General features: G+C 34.9%; 1 protein-coding gene across 3 annotated transcripts in view; it reads left to right on the top strand.

The window, feature by feature from the left end:
- The window catches only part of LOC111045952 (thymocyte selection-associated high mobility group box protein TOX), a 285,369-nt gene that overhangs the window by 105,218 nt on the left and 167,740 nt on the right, over positions 1-12,411 (top strand). The window lies entirely within an intron of this gene.

Here is a 12,411-nt window from a genome sequence, read left to right as displayed (position 1 = left end):
ACAATTGGGTTCTCGTATCCGTATCCATTCTCATTTTCAATCCTTTCTAACTTAACTTTCCAAAGGATCTAAGTATCTCAATGTAATAATCTATTCAATTTATTTATTTATATTCGAATTATCATCTATACGTAGAATCGAATTAACAATACAATACTAGTCTACCATCTATGAAATGTTTTATAATTCACAAATGTGATTGAAAAACTCTACTAATCATTCTATATCAGCTCTAATGCAAGTAAGGATTGAGTAAGGTTTGAGAAATAGTGTATAAAAAAGGCTAGTCAAGCTGGGGAGATTCTTGGAGAATATTTTCTAATTCGCATTCAGTCCAACGTCATATTATGACTTCAACTAGAAGCATAGCTAAATTACGAAGCGAAATAACTGTGAACTCGATGATTTCAATTTTACTTTCCTTGTCCTATTACCATAGGTAAGGAAAGTATTGCTTTCCGAAAAAAATTGAGGTACTCAAATTTCTATACGTTTCAAGGTCCCCTGAGTCCAAAAAAGTGGTTTTTGGGTATTGATCTGTATGTGTGTGTGTGTGTGTGTGTGTGTGTGTGTGTGTGTGTGTGTGTGTGTGTGTGTGTGTGTGTGTGTGTGTGTGTGTGTGTGTGTGTGTGTGTGTGTGTGTGTGTGTGTGTGTGTGTGTGTGTGTGTGTGTGTGTGTATGAGTGTATGTGCGTCTGTGTACACGATATCTCTTCACCCAATTAACGGAATGACTTGAAATTTGGATCTTAAGGTCCTTCCCCTATAAGGATCCGACACGAACAATTTCGATCAAATTCAATTAAATATGGCGGCTAAAATGGAGAAAATTTTGTCAAAAACAGGGTTTTTCGCGATTATCTCAAAAACGGCTCCAACGATTTTGATCAAATTTTTACCTTGAATAGTCATTGATAAGCTCTATCAACTGCCACAAGTCTCATATCTGTAAAAATTCCAGGAGCTCCGCCCCATCTATGCAAAGTTTGATTTTAGATTCTCAAGTATCAGGCTTCAGATACAATTCAAACAAAAAATTCTAAAAGGAAAAGATTAAGCATGAAAATCTCTACAATTAATGTTCAGTAACGTTTTCACTTAAAATTGAAAATAAGCTCGGAATTCGAGAAAATGTTATTATTTCAATTGCAAACTGTTGGCAACTGTTGATTCTATTGAATCATTCACTATGAAGAAATAGCAGACTTCGTGTGTCTCCAGTGTTATTGTCTTGTCACCAGCTGTCTTGGATCTCTGAATAGTATACTTTTATGCGCGGGAACACTAGCGTCAGGTGATAAATTTTCATAACGACAAGGAAAGTTGTGTGAGTGAGTCACACCAGATTTTTTGTTCATTATTTCTCATCTTTGTGGAGAACTGAAGTCACTAAATGACACATGATGAAAATTATTCTCGATCAATAAATTTAATTTAGGATTTCCATTTCAGATACTTAGTTCACTGCAGAAGTATTTGTATTGTTAGAAGATGCTTTTGCATCAATTATTATTTGGCAAGATGATATTTCCTGATAACTGAACTTCAATCTAATTTCGATGACAAACATATTTTGCCAACTCTCTCATATACGTAGTTCTTTTGTTACTGCTGTTTGACAGTTAGTTGCCTTATCTATGGAACAATCCCCTATTTCATTATTATTTGAAGCCAATGGCGTGATCATCAAGTAATCCAATCCACGACCTCTTGGGAAATAATGCAGTAAAAGAGAAAGTAGTGTTCTATTGCGATCATCTGAACTGTAGCCTAATCTGCGCGCTTACATGAGTATAAGCAATCAACAATAATGGCAACGTATAATAAAAGCATGCTTACCTTGAGCAGAACTTTGTTTTATTTCCATAGAGGTGATTTGAGTTCATTTCTGCTTCAATAATGGACATGGAATATTTGATATTTGCAAATGAAGAGATTACAATCAGTAGAGTAAATTGTAACCATACCACTCATTATTGATAATATCAGACAGGTCATTGTTTTCCAATGGTACAGTAATTGAAATCTAGTTATATCTAGTCAAGAGACAATCTGTAATATTACCAACTCCATCTGATTATTGTTGAAGTTCTCACTAACCAGCTTTTTCTTTAATGAAAGTTTCATTTTCACAATGTAAATTATAATTCCACCAACACCTCCGTAGAGAATCATTAGTCAATATTTAATAAGATAGAATAAGCCTTATTTATGCATTTTCAACGTATTAGATGAAATGATTATGATAAAAGAAGTCTTAGAAATATGTCAAACTATTTCTGAGCAAAGATCTCATCAGCAATTCTGCTACAAATCAAGACTAAAAAATACAACTCGGTATGAGAATACATATTTCGTTTGTCTGTCAAAATTCTACAAGCAAACAAGTAATAATAAGGCCCCTTGGAGAAATAACCCAATAATAATTTATGTGCTAGAACTGAAATAATACATGAATTATTATTCTATGAATTACTCAAAAGCACAATTGAAACTATGATTGTTGATGACTGATCATGAACCAACAATAATTCTTCATTATTTCTTGAAAATGTTCTAGGGATTTTTATGATTACTTGAAGCATCTTACAGTAGAATTAATCAATTTGAAAGAATTCCTTCAAATTCTCATTGTGGATAATGTGTTGCTCCAGTACTATTAATAGAAATTATTGTTCCTGATTGAATATTAAGCATGACAATATCTTAGCAGCATTGTCTAGTAGTAGTCTCTCCATTCTTTCCTGTAGAGCATTCTTCCACAATTTATTTCCTCTTACAGATTGCGTTGAGCATTTCGGGTGTGAACAATCGAGAAAAATGTGGAAAATCTCACGGCAGAATAATAATTAAGCGGAACAGAAAGCTGTTGGACATTTGTCAGAAAATTTCCGCGCGCTCTACTTTCTCTGTAAATCTGTTACAAGCAGTTCGGCTCGCAAAATAAAATGTTGAGAAAAAACTAAATGGAAGAATGGCTGTTTCGTCATCGCATCAATAGGAAGGCCTTTTGCCATTCAAATAAGTGCAGCGTGTGAATTTTGCTCCTATTTTTCTTCCTCTATGATAGTAAAACGTTTTCATTCATTTTTTAATTTCTTGTGATTGTTCTCTCATAATTAAATAAATGATTCATCACAGTAATTAATGGTTATGAAATAGATTTTGACTCTATGATTCAGGAAATTGATTAGCTTTGCCCCAGGACTGATTCGAATATGCAAAGAGTATTGAGATATAATGATAATATCAAACAAGTATTAAATGTGTGACTAGATCTTTAAAGAATATGAAATTATCTCTAAATTATAGATCCAATTTATGTGACTATTAGTAGAACTCTAAATGCACAACTTCTTAGTTCAAAGTTCATTCAAGTCATCAATTCTTCATTAACCTTGTTCCAGTTTCTACAAACAATAAAGTTACGTTGAAGCTGACAATATCCAATCTTTCATCTATTCTGAATGGAGCGGATTGGTATTTTTTTAAGTTTTCAGAAACAGTAACATAATCATGCCAATATACATATTATAATCTAGTGACTCTACACTCATCCTATTGACCTGAATCAGTCTCATTCTCTCATCCCATGAAGTGAAATTCATTTCAATGTCTCATTTGATTGATATTACACTGATTCAAAACAATGAATTTGTAAATTTAAATGCAATAATAACAAAGGCCACATTCATTCCAACGCTTTGCCAGTTCCCAATTGGAGCCTGCCATTGTCAAAAACTTTGAATAGCAAATAATACAACCAGAGAAAAACAATAACAAAAAAACATAATAACGATAAACGTCGTCGTCTATTATGACAATTGTATTATATTGTCTCATGAATAAATTCATGAGAGCGAAAATTCACGACAGACATTTTGATCATGCAGTCGACATTTCTTCCGTTTCGAGTTATCGATACCAGTTTGAATCGATGTCAGTTTCATGTCGTAGTCCAATCATTCAAAACTGTTCAGAGTGCAGAATGTTATAGATACAAAACTCCAATCACGAGAGATACATAGATAGAGATATACGTGAATGATCGAATGTTATGTAGTGGACACAGTCAGCTAAAAATAAGTACAGCTTCTATAGATTTTTATTCATTTTTTCATCTTCTTTGCTCTTTGTATCCTTACATCTATTCTCCTTCTCCCTTTTCTTTTGGCAAATGGGATATTTATAGGATACTTACACTGGATAAAACCGTTATATCAGTCTAAGTAGGTGAACATTAATCAAATTATTGTCATCAATCCTGGTAACCTTAGAGACTGAAATACTAATGTATTCTGCACTATCGTCAATCAATCAAGTATCAACATATGTTTGCGAATATTGTTCATCATAAATGGTTGTATAGTAGATCAAACTGGAATTCATTCATCTCCAGTTGGTTGCACAACATTCAATGGAGTGCTTATATCCTCCTCAAACATCATATGAGCATGAGAAATTTTATTTTCCTACAGTTACGTTGAAAAGTGGCCATTGCTGCACTGATTACAGAACGCAAAGAATCACTTTTCCGCTCTAGTGCGGGAAAAATTTTTCTGCACTCCAGATTTGCAACATGGCAACGCAAAATACTTAGTAGGTTATATGGAGCAACAGTGCAGCAAAATCAAAATGAAGTTGGTAACAGTGACTGCTGTGGCTGCTATAGTGAGCAGAGGTGCAACCAAGCACAACGCGCTAATTATTACTATTATATATTATAACGAGGACAGCAACAGCACAGTGCCACCACAGCACACACCACACAGCCGCCTCGCCATTCAAACACTACTAAGTTATTTGATGGATTTCAGGCAATTTTACCCATAATTACCCACTTTTCATATTCAATGGTAACTGTAGGAAAAACTTAATGTGAAATACGTGCGCAAAGTTCCTCTGCTGCACTCAAGAAACCATTTAAACGTTTCTTTCGGTGCAGCAAACTGTCACTTTGCGCACTAGTTGCACAAATAACTATTCATTCTATTCTTTGCATTGTAAATTTACTCTGTATCGCACCTTATTCTTTTTATTGTAACTTGAAGGAATTGGTTGCTCTCAAACTTTTTCCTACGATAATACTTGATTCTTCTTCATTCATTCATGGACAATGGATACAAGTCAGGTAGAAACAACAGGCATTCGTCCAAAATTGCTTAGAACCTCAGTTTTAAATAAATATTATATAAAATAATTATTTTATATTTATGCATCAATTTACAATGGTTGGTTCAATGCGCCTGGAATTTGAATCTACCCTCACTATCATATTATTTGTTATAATTTGCGTCATTGTCACTCCCAATTATTCCTTTGCAAACCCTTTCAGATAATATTGCTCACCAGCCCTCAATAAAATACATGTAGCAAATGGAACCCGATCATAGGGTTCGCTCCCTTGAAGGTCTCCTCCCTTCCATATTTACCCCTTTTTAATGAAGCACAAATATTCTCCATCATGCTATTACCAATAATGGTTTACTCTCTACATGCCTCATATCCCTTTCACATGCAATTAGGCATAAAAATGCTTTCCCTGTATCACTCAACATTTATTTGGAAATATTTGTTGTTTCATTGCTGTTGTTCTCAGGATGATTGAAAAACTATGGAATTCAGATTATAAATAAGGAAGTAGAGAAACACTATATGAAAGTCGTCGCTTGGGGCTATGGGAGAAAAGATTTTTTCTCTGAAGTCCTGAGAAAAACAATAACCCTGTGAAAGTAATACATCACCCAGAACCCAGGAGGGAGGCAACATAATAAAAGTTCACCAACTTAGCATATAAATAGCTTTCAATTTTGACTCGCCTTATAGTAATTGGTGAGACCTCCACGTTTAAAAAGGCTTCTATGTCAGCCTCCTATGTTTATGTGGAGTGAATATTATCAACACTGGGATAGTATTATTAAGAATACAGTTATGGAATAAATATAAGGTTTATTACAGAATAATATGAATAAATATAATACTCTTTCTATTAATATTTTACATTATTTAAACTCATCCATGATCACAACGCAATTGTTTCGAAGCGATACTAACAGTTATCATAGTCAATGTATGATGGACAATGCTTGTCATCATCGACTGCGAAAGTTGAGGTTAGAAGTTCTATCCTACTCTGAAAATAGAATTTGAATAGTTTTTAATATAACTTATTTATATTCCATTCATCCAAATAAAATGATGGTATCTTATTGGTGAATACTTTTTTCAATTCTAGAAGCATATAAACTGATTTCGTTTCATAAACTATTTTGTAAACACGTTCACATCAAATCAGAATCAGCTGACTTCAAGGTTATTTTACAGCCCTAGGGCCGTAAAAATTTTACCGGCCTGGTCAGAAAACAATCACTTTCGGCCTCCATATGACGCACGAAAACCAGCTCATTACATCCAAGTGGGGCGAAAATAAATATACTGTATATATATAAGCGAAATGGCACTCACTCACTGACTGACTCACTCACTCGCAGAATTAAAAATCTACCGGACCAAAAACGTTCAAATTTGGTAGGTATGTTCAGTTGGCCCTTTAGAGGCGCACTAAGAAATCTTTTGGCAATATTTTAACTCTAAGGGTGGTTTTTAAGGGTTTAAAGTTCGTCTTTTAGCATGTATATTCTTCTTATTCTCTTAATTATAATTGGAAAATGTCCATACCATATGTTAATATAGAACTATAATCTAGAGAGAGTACCTCTTCGAAACAGTTGTTAACTGGTAACTAAATCAATAATTTTGTCAGGTTGGCATTAAGTTGAGTTGACTTTGTTAGGTTGGCACCAAGTTGAAGATTGAAATGCATTGAAACGCGGAAAAATTGATTGGGCACTTCTACTTCAATCAGAGCTTTTCCTGGGAATATTATATTACTAGCCGTCAGGCTCGCTTCGCTCGCCATATCCGTTTAGCCAGACGTTTAGTCTGGACCCCCGACTGGATCGTCCTAACATAACTATGATAAAAATGCTCAAATGGAAAATGCAGGCGAGCGAAGCGAGCTGCTGATCTCATTCTTGGACGATCCAGTTGGGGGTCCAGGGGGCGGAGCCCCCTGGCTAGATGGATATGGCGAGCGAAGCGAGCCTGACGGCTAGTAATATAATATTCCCAGGAAAAGCTCTGATTGAAGTAGAAGTGACGGCTAGTAAATTATAAATCTCATAAGAAGTGATAGAATATTGCAAAAAATGAGGAATACACAAAATTTTGATAAAACTGAATAATAAGAACTGATTCTCATATCCCTGATGAGAATCATTTCTTATGATTCAGTTTTTTATCATATCAGTTCTTATGATTCTTATCACCCTTACTGAAAGAGTGATTGCATTGACTGTATTGAATGATTGTTTGATCATTTTTGGAAACAAATTGAGAAATTCTAATTTATGATTGAAAAGATTTCTTGAACAGATGATAACTATTTCAGCAAGAAGCAAATTAGATCGGGTGAGCAAACAAACCGAGCCTTGTATTATAACAGGGAGGGAATTCCCTCACATCCCCTGCTTGGCCCATGTAATTTCCAAAGCTCAAATAATGATCCCTTTCGTGTTACTAGCACGGACTCTGCGCCGACGCACTGAAGGCCAACAATAATGAAATTGGTGAAACTTTTACTATAAACAGTATAATGAACATCATTCACGTTATACGCGCACTCACCCACACAATCAAGATGGCGTTTGAACGCTTTCGCACGCAGACTCGCGCGCACGTGCCTGCTGATAACGTTGTGTGCTCTATCCTCTGTGGCATCAAATTTGAATTCCATTTCATTCCATTCTATTATTGTGGAGCACTGCCCTCTAACGGGGGGATTTGAAATAGAACGGGATCCTTTGCCGGATTAGTCGTAACCCGAATTATTACAATGCAATTTGAAGTAATCCAAATTACAAACCAGAAGATTATTAAATTGTGTCATTTTTATGAAGCTTTCAATAATTAATTTTTCATTGTCCTTAATGAAGGCGTACAACTCTTAGTACAGTTTCACATATAAAAAAATGCTCTCTGATTTTTATTCATCCTTTGATGACAATAATAATTTATGCTCTTCACAGCTGGCATAATATCATAAAGAATTTCCAAATACAATGTTACATATTCACGTATCAATTATCAATCAATCAAATCAATCAATAGTTTATTTTTCCTTCATACAATGCATGCATGAATGTATAATTACATAAATACAATTGACAATTAACAAAATAAGTTAAAAGTAAAATAGTATTATTATTAAATACGGAAAGTCCCTGAAAAGGTTAAAAACCTGAGCACAGGGGCCGAGTGTTATTACTAAAAAGAAAATTATTTTCAAGAAAAATAAAATTGGTGGATTCCTATCAACATCTAAATTTAAAAAAAAATTACAAAGAAGGAAAGTGAAAAAAAGTAAGAAAATAAGAGATAATAAAATAAAAAAGCAGACATTCTTGAATGATTGTGAACTTATCCTAGTTACAATATTACAAGAAATCACTTATCCTAGGATGTGAAGAAGCAATCCATAAATTATGACTCCACCTTCGCCTAAACAGTTCAATAAGGTGTTAACAGAACAAGTGGGTCACGGTTCAGCTTTCAGTTTCCATCGAAGCCACTAATCAGCTTGGAATGATAAACAGATTCGGATGTCATTGTGCTGCAATGCGATCGATCAAGACTTGAATGTTCTGTTCGAGCGACCTAAGCTGATAGCTAGACATCGACCTGAGCGTTCTCATAGTACATTCGTGCTATGTGGAGGTAGAAGAGTGAATGACTGATGAAGAATGTAATACTGAGTATATTACAGAAATGTAGGAGAGCGCTTTTTAGCATCGGTCAGATCCCTTCAATGACGTATCAGCATATCGTTACCTGACTATCGATTACATTATAACCTTGACGTCACGAGTTAGCACTGTCGATAAATTGATGGTTCCTCTATATATTAATCGAGAGCTCTGTCGTGTGCCCACAGATCTGTTTCTCAGAACAATAACCACATAAAGAGAAATACGGTGACGTCATAGTCAATGATATATTGATAGTCAGGTTTGGTCAATTATCGATGTGGTCATACGTCATCAAAGGAATCCGATCTACGCTAATGCACTCTCCAAGAATGTATAGTATTGTACAATAATGTGATGCTACAATCAATACCATCTGTAGATGATCAGCTGATGCGTGGGAAGTAAATGACCTTGATTTTGACTGTGGCCTCTGTTCTAGAGAGCTGGTCGATTTCATGGTGAATCAATTGCTTTCTTTGCCTTCATCAACATCAAATAAACCATTTCTTATTTCTTCATGCATACTCTCCTCCAATTCATCTATTCATCTCCATTGTGCCTCTTGTCTGAAAGTGAGTTTTTTCTGAGTTTTCCATAAACAGCCGTTTCCTTTACATTTACAAAATTATCTTTCCTTGTCAATAGCAGATGCAAAAAGAAGAGTGAGCAATAGTGAGAGAGAGTTGAAGAGGGAGGGAAAAGAACTCGCTTTGTTTCTGTTGTTTCGGCTGAACGAATCAGTAATTTTTCAATCGAACGGTTATTGATGGAAGTGTTTCACGGTTGGCATCGATGCAATGAGAATCTATTCAACCGCTTGTCAAAATTTTGATGAACTGTTTCGATAAAACTTCCAATCAGAATCTTCAAGCAAGATATGCATGGGATAGCATATCTATGTATACGTTTCTGCAACGTCAGCTTAAAACATGCTCCCATGAATTAGATGTCAAAAACTGCAAACTCGATGTACGAATGAAAAGTATGTTCGATACAATCATAAGGAATACTTATTACAAAATTATCTAGGTCACCAGGGAAATAAAGGATCCTCAAAATCGATTCTATTTTATATGTTCTCCTCATAAGATGTACATATTATACATGTAAATTATAGAATGTTTAAATCTAATATGTTGTGACTTGAATATTAGAATTCTTCTATATCGTTGGCTGGAATCTTTCTACGGATACGTTTTTCCAGTTTCTAGATTTCTAGTTCCTACATTTTTTATGTAACGATGAACAATCGATAACGGTCATCTACAAAAGAATGATATTTTTGTTCAGGACTATAGGCTACTGGAATATCTGACACTAGAGATAATTATACTTTGTTCACAATAGTCTACCATTATTCGTTCATGAACAGGAGATGAACACTATGTTCTAATAGCAGTTGAAAAGTGAACTAACCTGGGAAACAAAAGTTGTGCGAATGGAGTGATCTATGACGCTTAAACTTCTCACACAACTCATTTTTATGCTCGACATTAATCACAAATGAAACAGTGAGAGAATCCAGAGCAGAATTGTGGATTATCTTCGATTTATAATGCACTTATGCCTGGTTGGATTCTGTTTGAAGTTTTATCTGCTGGGTTGATGGCAATTTCAGATGACTGCTCTCATCATAAATCATGATCGTTTGTCAAATTAGTACTGTGATACACTAAACAAGAGAAAGAGCTCATTTGTGAATTGTCTGATTTATCATCATTGAATAAAATTATAAATGTGATTCTCAATGAAACTTGATACAATTAGAATGTTATAAAATCTTTAAAAAATGAATATAATTTTGAATGCTGATCCCCTTAAACAATTACATCATGAAGCGATTCTATTCTATTGTTGGTTTTATCATCAATTGGCGGTGGAATTTCGATTTCATTGTATTTTGCTTGTAAAATAGAGTATTGTTCATTCCATTTTCGAGGAAGTATAGTTTCTCATATCATGGTACTATGCTACAATGCATATGGATGAGAAGATGATTGGAAATAGGAGAAGAGGAAGACCAAGAAGAAGATGGCTGAATGACGTGGTAGATGATCTCCGTGTGGGAACTGGTGGAGGAGAGCACAGGAGCGCGATGTATGGAGGCGCCATGTTGAGGAGGCCCAAGTCCACCCAGGACTGTAGAGCCAAATAAACTAAAAGTACTCGATTATAAAGTAGAGACTAGTATTCTACAATGCACTGGCAGAATATCTATCCAATCTTCATTCAACCCGCTATGTTTATGTTTAGTTGTGTTGTTTTAACACATCATTCCAATTGATGTGTTAATTTTTTTCCTACAGTTACCTTAAAAAGTGGCTATTGCTGCACTGATTACAGAACGCAAAGAATCACTTTTCCGCTCTAGTGCGGGAAAAATTTTTCTGCACTCCAGATTTGCAACATGGCAACGCAAAATACTTAGTAGGTTATATGGAGCAACAGTGCAGCAAAATCAAAATGAAGTTGGTAACAGTGACTGGGCTGCTATAGTGAGCAGAGGTGCAACCAAGCACAACGCGCTAATTATTATTCATTACATATTATAACCAACGACAACGAGGACTTTAGGATTTTAGGATTAAGGTTTTTATCAATAATAAAATTACACAGAAAAACATTTGATGCATTTCAGGCAATTTTACCCATAATTACCCACTTTTCATATTCAATGGTAACTGTAGGAAAAACTTAATGTGAAATACGTGCGCAAAGTTCCTCTGCTGCACTCAAGAAACCATTCCGCCCTCGCCTACGGCTCGGGCGTAAACGTTTCTTTCGGTGCAGCAAACTGTCACTTTGCGCACTAGTTGCACAAATAACTATACTGTTGTTGGTTACTAACAAGAACCTTTCTTCTCTTTACAGGTGGGTTGTGATGTTCCACGTGTACACCATTTTGTGAATAGTACAGGAGTGATGTCACAGTAATTTGTAAGTACAAATGTGATGTCAACTCATGACGCTTCTCACCTCTATCCAACGGATTTCTGCCTTTTTCACTGATAATGTATTCTCATAAGAAAACTATGTTCAAGTTCGAGTAAATTATAAATACAAAGAAGGTTAATTAGAATCTAGACATAAAAAATTATATTGATTATGAATTTGTGAGTATCACATTACATGTAAAATTTCCGCTCAAGAATATTTTCATATATTTTTCGAGTATTTTTATAGTCCCATACAAAGAATAAACTGTTACTCCAGTGCATCAATGCCACTGGAAAAATGAGGAGGATGTTATTGATTGAATCACTGCTTATCGATTCTATCATGAATAATGATATTTTATTAATAAGGTGGCTCAAATCTCATAAAATGAAAATCACGGATATTACGAGACCTTTCCTTATATGTGCATTGGTTACAGATATAGAACTGCTACACAGGATCAACTTAATTGAGCAAAAGAACTCTCTTCATGTAAGCTGAGAAGACGTGGAATCCTTTGCTCCAGCATTCATTATTATCAGCCGGGATGTATACAGAGAATCTCATTAGTTGCATTGATCTAATGAAGGTGAAAATTCGTTATTAAAAGTTAGTCGATAAGTCGCGAGAGTTCTCTTTTGGTGTGTGTGTGAGAGAGAGAGAGAGA

The sequence above is a fragment of the Nilaparvata lugens genome, chromosome 10 (genome assembly GCF_014356525.2).
Source record: "Nilaparvata lugens isolate BPH chromosome 10, ASM1435652v1, whole genome shotgun sequence".
NCBI lineage: Eukaryota > Metazoa > Arthropoda > Insecta > Hemiptera > Delphacidae > Nilaparvata > Nilaparvata lugens.
This window is presented reverse-complemented; position numbering and strand designations above follow the sequence as displayed.